Source organism: Aplysia californica, unplaced genomic scaffold (assembly GCF_000002075.1).
Source record: "Aplysia californica isolate F4 #8 unplaced genomic scaffold, AplCal3.0 scaffold01181, whole genome shotgun sequence".
NCBI lineage: Eukaryota > Metazoa > Mollusca > Gastropoda > Aplysiida > Aplysiidae > Aplysia > Aplysia californica.
In genome coordinates, this window is record NW_004798451.1 from 37669 (window position 1) to 47668 (window position 10000).

A 10000-nucleotide genomic window follows, 5' to 3' on the forward strand; every position below is an offset into this window, starting at 1 on the left:
CGTTCAGTGTCAAGGAAAAAGTAAAATACTAACATAATATTACAATGGATATACCAAAAATGTTGAAATAACATTTGTTTATTTTAAATTGATCCTTTTCTTCGTCAAAGCGTTTCTTTGAATATCTCACTTGGCCATTTTCAAAAGTTACTTAAGATTTTTAACATCCGCTTCTGTTTGTATGCAGTTCCTTACAAATAAAATGGACCTTATTTGAGTCCTGATTTGAAAAAAAAAGAAATTGTGTTAGTTTTCCACCTGTTTGCTCCAATGTTCTCCATGTTACCTGTTTAAGAACCGATTTTATTTGCACATTTTTTTCTGGAATATTTCATGCATATTGAACTGCAAGCAAGGACACCCCAAAACAGCTCAGGCAAACGAGGTGACTTACACCAAAAGTGGGCATTACCCTACCTATAGGAGAAGTTTGGTTTCATTGATGTGTACATTTGTTTGGTTATAGAGAAGACTCTCCTTGTATTTTAAAAAACTGAACAAGGGTCCCAAAATTTTACCTTCGATTTTCTCACAACAGCATTTTTCGGGATAGCCCCCTGGTGCTTAAAAGCAACAAATAATTGTGCGCTCAGTGGCAATCCGGAGTAACGTCAGGACAATCTTAGATATCATTATACAAGTGCGATCGAACATACTCTAACGGCCTCCTGTACACGAAAATGAGTTGCAAAAATGGTCGCTTTTAAGCACAAGGGGCAATACCAAAAATGTTGTTTTGAGAAAATCGAAGGTAACGTTTTTGCCCCTTGTTCAGTTTCTTTAAAAGACAAGGAGAGTTTTCTCTTATCAAACAAATATAAACACCAATGAAATCAAACTTCTCCTACAGGTAGGGTAATATCCACTTCTTGTGTTGGTCAAGATTTCTGGAAACACCCAAAATCTGGGTCAGCCCGCTTGTCCTTAAAAGCGACCAAATGTCCCCTACTCTTTTAGTTTATTTCTACTTTATAAAGGCACTTTGTATAACATGTTAACAACTACCTCCCCATGACGGTCACTTCTTGTTGTTGAATCGTGTATGTCTTAGGAAATTTCTACTTTAACCCTTTTTAACCATACCGGTCTAAACCGGTCTCCCCGACATGTTGACATACCGGCTTTTACCGGCCAGAAACACCCAAGCAGGCTTAGAAATTAAAAGAAAAGTTCACTCTAAAATTAGAAGCTGACATCCTTCGTCCTTATATGTGGAAATTTATTGCAATATTATTTTTTAATTTGTCTTTTACCTCAAAAGTAATAGAAAGTTCTTTGCTTCTCCGCCTGAACTTCTGAAAAACAATGGGATAATTCAGTTTGGAGAAGCCTTCAGCTGCCCGCCATTTTGGTTCTGCTGTGCTGACCTGCTGTGCTGACCTGCTGACCTTTTTATAGTGCTAAGAGGGTTAAATCAATAGCTCATTTAAGCCTCCGTCATACATCACTTATCTTTTAAATGGTGCATTACAGAGTCTGACACAAAGCAATCAATATGAAAGAAATCAAAGGAAGGTTTGACATAATTATGATCTTCAAAGCCTTACATTTAAAATGTGGCGTCTGTAGCCTAGTGGTTAGGCTACCGGACATGACTCGTAATTGTGAGATTGCAGGTTCAGAAATTCGAGCCTCAGCTCGGTTTGACTTTGTGTGCTTGGTAAAGGCACTTTGCACAAATTTTCCACCTGACTCGTTCCTTTATAAGATGGACGTTAAACTCGGTGGTCTCGCCTCTTAAATAACCCACTTGTGTTGATAAGGGTGTTAAACGTATACTATTTTCCCCATTTCACCATTTTAATACTTCAGATTTAAGAGCACGATGCGGGAACAGTGACCTGACAGGGCAAACAAATAATCCTGCTGGGTATAATTCTCGAACAAACCATCGTATAGCTCTTTTGGCTTCCATTTCGTAAACTTCCTCCCACTCCAACCTTCCCCACACCATAAGCGGGGGCTCCCGCGGCCTAGAAGTTAAGGTGTTCGCCTCTCACTCGAAGGTCCCGGGTTCGAATCCGGGTAGCGACGAAAAAATGTTCTTCTCTAAAAAAAAATGTCTCCTTTCACCTCCTTTCCTGCTCACTAGTAACGTTCTGTCTTCTGCTTTAGTCTCCACTATCTGCCCCAACCCCCTCAGCTTCTTTGCCTCCTCCTTTGTGCTTTTAACTCTTTCTGCAGTTTTTCTACCGCTACTCATTCGTTCCTTCTTACTGCTGTATTTTAGCCACACCCCTGATCTTCTGATAGGAAAGATTTTCATCTAGCCTTCTCGGATCAGGGAAAAAAATCTCAAAGGTCCCTTGTGTAAGTTGTGCACGTTAGAGGTCATTTGGTGGTCTAAAATCGACAAGAGTAGGCTTCGGCCGTCACCTGGGTAAAATTCCTACAAACAGAAAATGTTTAATGTATCCCGCGCGATCATATGGCCTTATGAAGTTGCGAGCGCTGAAAAACACTTACCAACAACAAAAAACCCTCCCAACAACACCATAAGCACCACACCAACACACTGACCTAGACACAAAAACACACGTACATGCAAAAACACACACATATACATACATAGTATATATACACACACAATGTACACACACAAACAGACAAAAAAACACAAACTAACATTAAAACAAAAAGACCCACTAACAAATACTACACACACACAGACACACTATCACACACATTAACACTATTTTAAACCCATTAATTCAGTGCATTTCATGTATCTCACTGGCAAAATTGAGGGCAACATACTTAGGGAACTTACACAAGTGGGAGCAGGGAAAGATCAGGGAAACGTAGCTTTTTATTTAGAGCATCCGAGCAAAGGAATGAATGGCCCTGGATGATGATGATGATGATGGTGATTATGATGATGATGATGATGATGATGATGATGATGATGATGATGATGATGATGATGATGATTTCATGTATTTCTTTACCTGCACGTCTATCGGGTCAAAGGGCAGATCAAGATCAATGAAAAGCGGGTTGAAGCAAATGTTATGCCAGATCAGAGCTACGAGACTACCCAGGTCAGAAACCGCAAGGGCTGATGAGAAGAAAAAGAGCAACATAATTAATGTGTATCTCTCTCTCTCTGTCTCTCTGTCTCTCTGTCTCTCTCTCTCTCTCTCTCTCTCTCTCTCTCTCTCTCTCTCTCTCTCTCTTTCTCTCTCTCTCTTTCCCTCTCTCTCTCTCTCTTGTTGTAAAGTTGTGTTTTATTTTGTTTTCTGATTTTAAATTGTAGATGCTTTAATGTTCTTTTAGTTTATTAAAAATGTAAGTCCTGGTCGGCACAATTTCGACAAATTCTGTAGGGGGAAGGGGGGGGGGCGACCCTGCCTATCAGGATCATCCCGTGAAGAAAGATTCTATTATACCCTAACGGAGATACCGCGATACTAAATGAGAATCATACTCTCACTGGGATCGAACTTGTGTCTACTGCGTGTGAACGAAAAACACTTAGCCTATTAACCCTATCCGTACGTCGTGTTATACTATCGTAGCCAAACTACTTGGGGAACTCTGTGCCATCACTTTCCAAAGAGGATATGTACTCGTCAATCCGATTCGTACGCTTTGCATAACAGTCTGTCTAAATGAGTTTTTGAGAAATACTGAAAGTTTCAATGAGATCTTCGTACTAGAAGTATTCTAAAATGTGAAGAGTACAACCCCGGGGGTACAAAATGACCCCAGGGCGTACGGATAGGGTTAACCAAAGACGCGTGTCTAAGTCTTGGAAAGAATCCCAGGGAATTTCGAAATTTGTGGTTTAGCGGCTAGGTGATTTGCAGTCGAACGAAAGCGACGTTAATTCGTTTCACTTTTGTGAGGATTTTTAAAAAAATCGAGTGTCTCCATCAGCCTTTATCGACGTTGAATCCGTCCAAGGCAGCGTTGGCACTGACAAACGTCGATATAGAAACCCGGTTACTCATTAGAAAAAATTATGATCGGTTCGTAAAACATTAACCAAAGTATTTCTCTAGTCAATTGTTCAGTTTACATTTCACTAAAGTAAATAGTGAATGTGAATAGTGTGTGGTTTTTCTGTACGATATCTGCTTCTACTTATGGCGTCGATGGCCTAGTGGTTAAGCTCTCAGACTGACAATCGTAAGGTCGTGGGTTCGAATCCAGTCAGGTACCCAATGTTTGTCCTTGGGAAAGGCACTTTACACGAATCTTCCGGGTAGGAATGTGTACCCAGCTATTGACAGTAAACGGTCTTGTCAGTTTGTTAGCTTTTAAGCGTTTAATAACTGCTTGCGCAGCATGCTTCCCCGGAAGCTGAGAATTTTTCTGAGTGTTCTACGGTCTATTGAGGTAATAATTATACTGTAAAACGCAAAGAGCTTGCTGTAGACCGGGATTATGCGCAAAACATGCTATTTATTATTATTATTATTACTCTGTACGCTGCTTCTTCTTTCCTATCAAACATTTATCGTCTTTATCTCCCCTCCTTCTTTTTTGTGTTTGTTACTCTCCCGTAGCACCTCTAATCTTCGGCACTTATATGACCTTATTGTGTTGCGAGTGCCGTAAAACACTTACTAAACAAACAAACTCTGTACGCGATCTGTTCTCATGACGTGCAAACTGAAAACATAACCATAACCCTTTAAAACTGACAGCATGGATCTATTATCTTTTATACACAGGAAGTTTATATATTTATAAATTACACTTTCTTTTATTCCTGGGGAGAAATGTGATGTACAATGACAGCATACATTCATAATACATAATTAAACACTCGTATGTACGTACAAAGAACACCAAAAACGCATTATAACACCAACAGAGAACAATTTTACGAACTTGCCATTTCTGGACGCCACTGTCCAGCACCTAGGTTTTTTTTAAAGCTAGGGTTATCGTGTCTTGTTTTTGGATACACCCCAGTGACCTCCCATCTAAACCCCGTGTCACCAAACGCAAATAGGATGCATATAAATGGAAGCTTAATACGGGGTGCCCACTATGGATGGGATCGGCCGATCGGGCCGATCTCCCGACTCGATCGCCTCAAGAACAAACGGGTTTGTTTTCAGTTTCAGGCTATCGAGTCGGGCGATTGGCCCGACCCCCGTATTAGATTCATTTATGTTTTACATTTCTAAAGGACTTAATGTCATCACAGCATATCCCCTATCCTCTATTAAGAAATTTCATTCACCTAACAAAATAAATCAAGGGAACATTAAACAAAATCCAAAAAACTCATTCCCTTTCTTTATTTGACGTTGCTATCAAATTTACAGGAAATGAAACCCATAGACAGTCTATGGAGTATTACAAAGAAACAAAGAAATTTTAAAACTTTTCTTGTATTATTCAATTTTTGTATTGGTGCTACTGTGCATGTGTGCAGTTATGAACTTCAAAAACAAAAAGTCCAACTTGGGTAGAAAAAAAAGCCTGTTCCTTATAATTCATTATTTTGGCGAGCGCATAATTTCACCATGATGTCTCACATATAATAATGTGCTCGCAAGTGTGTGTGGGTATGTGGGGTACGTTTGTGTGCTCATGAGTATGCTTTATGCTCGTGTGTATGTTGTATGTGTATATGTGGGATAGTATATATTATGCTTTTTCGGTGAGAGGGAGAGAGTGAATGAGTCAGAAGAAAAAACCCTCCAGGCAGATAGACAGATTGAGAGAGAGCGAGAGAGAGAGAGAGAGAGAGAGAGAGAGAGAGCCAGAGAGAGAGAGAGAGAGAGAGAGAGAGAGAGAGAGAGAGAGAGAGAGAGAGAGAGAGAGAGAGAGAGAGAACGAGAGAGAGAGAATGAGAGAGAGAAAGAGAGAGAGAGAGAGAGAGAGAGAGAGAGAGAGAGAGAGAGAGAGAGAATAGTAAAGGGAAAGAGAGACGAGGGGAAAAAGAAATTCTTCACTTTGATATTATTACTTTGTTTTGTTCTGAAAGGGGCGTGGAAAACATATTCTTTAGTTTAGTTTAGTAGAGGTTTTACGGCGCCCGCAACTGCATAAGGTCATATTAGCGCCAGAAGATTAGAGGTGTTACAAGAGAGTAACAAACATTTAAAAAATGACGAAGGGGAGACAAAGACAATAGATGTTTCATAGAAAAGAAGAAGCAAACCACCCCAGAGCACCCACCAACTACTCACAACATATTCTTTACAAAATGAATACGCAGTATTATGCGACAAGAGCTTTAAGCAGTATTTACCGAACAGACTAACGTTGACCGGGTCGCTGAAGCCTTGTTTGACAAACACGATGATGTTGATGATGTTGGTGGCGGTGCCGAAGACGTCGATGATCTCACAGATGACGGCGAAGTTGATGGCTTGAAAAATCACCCTCACATCGTCACTGAGTAAACCTTCTTCTTCTTGTGGAGATTTGGTGAGGCTGGAGTTGTACATTGCGGGATTTGCACGTGTAAAATCCTAATGAATATAAGACAGAAAACGTGGAGGAACTTTTATAGTGCGATCAAAAATCTAAACCCAGACCTTTTGTCAAATATTGCAATTATTTTCTCAACAATCGAAGTAAAAATTCACCAATTTTAATTCAGCGACTTAAAGTATTTGTCTCAAGAGATCTTTTTTTTGTTGTTGACTGAGTCAGACACGTGTTCGTAGTTTTCTAGAAATGTAAACAAAAATCCTATACGGTGGTTTCAAAACATTAAAAAGTTTTACATCCAGTGTGCAGGGTCAAAAGCACTCTTAAATTTTAAAAGCAATTTTGGCTTTCTTTTTAAAAAATCATGACACTGCTCTTGTCGGGCTATTGCTTTGCGAACCTATGGTGCAAAAAATGTCTATTATAAATGTATTTTACCAATAAATTTTGTGGAATGAAATTTAAGAATAATGTTTGGTCATTAAAAAAAAACCCCATGAATGATTACACTTTATCATCTTTAAAACCGAAGTACACCGGCACTAGCGCATCAATAGTGGGCAGCAGTGGGTTACGCTGCCACTGATACTTATTTTTTTTTTACTGGTAAGTTATGGACTAATTAACTCTATCTTCATCCCCACCGTGACCTACCAGTGCCAGACATGGACCCTGACCAAAAGTCTGGAACGTATGATAACCACTTCTAGATGACATGTCTAAGGAGAGCCGTCAACAAAACCAGACAGGACATGATCAGAAACTACAAGATCAGAGAAATGGTGGGAACAACACTTGTCCTCCACTACATTCGAAGGCAAACAATCAGGTGGTTTGGACATCTCACACGTATGGCACCCTACCAGCTTGCTAGTAAAGCCTACTACAGAAAATTATCAGGGTACAAGGCAAGAGGAAAACCAAGAAAGACCTGGATGCAAGGTGTGAAGAATACCCTGAGAACATTCAATAGCCATCAAACTTGCTAGAGACAGGGAGCTCTTTCTCCCCTCGACGCCTAAGAGGTACAAGAGAACGGATAAAGAAAGAAAAAGAAAGTTATGGACTAAAAAAATATAGTGAGATATGTTTGCGGTAATCTGTGAAGATTTTTGAAGAATTCAACGTCAATCTTTTTTGCATCTAGTAATCTGTAATCCCTCTATTACAACACCCGTTAAAGCATCTAGAATTTAAAAAACCTTAGATGAAGACTGTGTCTACGTCTAATATGGCAAACATTGAGTTCTTGGTTTCTATAACTAGAGAAGACTGATCTGCAGTGCGTATGAAGAAACTCCGCCACTAACGGCGTAGCAAAAGTACGGAAACAATGAACTGTAACCCAAAGCAAATACTAATAAGATAAGATAATACTTTATTATCCTTGAGGGAAATTTTTTTTGGCTGTACAGGACCGTAAAAACACATGCAGGTATATATTAAAAAATTTAAATTATATATTACTCTCACTAAAATTCAACATGAAAAGAGAAGTAAAGCTGACAAAATGTACAGTCACATCAGATGCACCATTCAATAATATAGGCACCTGTCCATACGTATTGCCTTTTTTTCTCCATTCAGCAAAAATTGCCTTAGACATAGTTTTGTTCTCAGGTTTTCAGTTCCTTGTCGTCATCATCCTGCACTACCCTAACCACGTTAACGTGAGCGCAAAGAGTCTTTACAATTTCACAATAAAATATGTCATTTATCAGGAGATTGCATCTACACGTGCTCTAACGTTTTGCTTCAAAAAAGTATAATTGCTGAAAGTAATGTAGGTTACGCGTATGAGAAATGTGTGTGAGAAGTGAGAACAGATTATGTGAACAGTCCAACTGATTTGGCATGACGAAGTACTGTATAATAATAGTTTTATAAAATGAAAAATAGTTGTTAATCTAGACTCAATTGTAGAGGAATATAAGCATCACCTAGTCGAGACAAATTGATACAAAGTGCTGTGCAAAGTGTGAGTCATATTGATTCACCCGTTGAAAAAATATTTGAGGATAAGTTGAGCTGCAAAACTTTGACCAGACTAAAAAGGGTAATTCTGCTCACACACTGCTTCTTCTCTTTTCTCAGTCTACTTTCCAATGTGCAAAGCGATAAATAAAACGTCTAACCAAAACACATAATATAGAACTGCAAACTGTCTTTGAGAGATAATCCTTTTATATACAGAATATAAAGAAAATAAAAGTCTATGGTTGAATTATTATACTGCGTAGGTAGCCTTCATAGAGTTAACCAACTTTTTCTATCCCTCTACCCCCCCCCCCTCTTTTTCCAAAAGAAACAACAACCCAACAGCTATAGAGTTTAACAACAACAGCAACAACAACAACAACAACAACAACAAAAATGAGAAATGAAAAACTAAAAAACCGAAATAACACCATCATCAACACCCCTCCCCCTTTCTTCTCAACTTTAAAAATTAACAAGACAAACCAAAACAACCAACCGATATCATCTTCTGGCAGAATATTTTTGCACTGGAGTCACGTGAGTACTGAAGTACGGTGTTCTGCATTCCTCAAACACGATTGTCTAACAAAAAAAGACGCTTTATTTACTCTCCGAGTTTATCGATTCTTCATAAAATATCATATTGATTGTTAGTCATTTTATATAGTACACTTATCTTCACAATGCGATGGGCATTTCGCCATTGATGTACTGTGATATACGAATGGGTACCCGGCAAAAGACAGCGAAAGATCTTGTCAGTATGTTAGTGTTTTAGCGCCTATAAATGACTGCTTGCACTGTATGCTTCCGAGGAAGTTGAGATTGTTTCAGAATGCTCTCAGGTCTGCTGGGATAATAGTATAGATCGTGAAGCGCATAGAGCTTGCTGTTGAGCGGGGATTTGAACTGTACGAATGCTGTCTATTACTATTAATGCCTCCTTATATGTCGGTGTTGTTCTAAAGAGAGTATGGATGGTGCGTTCATGTTGATTTGAACTTGTTGTAAAGGGATTAGGGCTCCTTTATACGAGAGTGGGCGCCATAAAAATCAGAACTACAATAATAATAAAAATAATAATAATAATAATAATAATAATAATAATAATAATAATAACAACAACACTACTACTACTACTACTACTACTACTACTACTACTACTACTACTACTACTACTACTACTACTACTACTACTACTACTACTACTACTACTACTACTACTACTACTACTACTACTACTACTACTGAAAATAATAATACTAGCGCAAATCCACTCTCGACATCAAGCTCAATGCGCTTTGCGATGTATAACAATAGTATTTAAGCGGACCCAGAAACACTAAGAAACATTTTCGGCTTCCCAGGAAGCATACGGTGAAGGCAGCTGAGTAATCGTTCAGACATTAAAAAAATTACAACATATCCAGCTATCTATAGTCGGGTACCCATTCCCATAAGGGTGAAGAGAGGAAAAATTGCGTAAAGTGCTTTACCATTAGGGATAAAACGTCGGGTCTCTAATGCAATTTAAACCCTCAATCTTACGGTTGTGAGTCAACGGCCAGATACAGAATCAACAGCAGCAACAGACAAAAATAGCTAGAGGAGAAACAACATG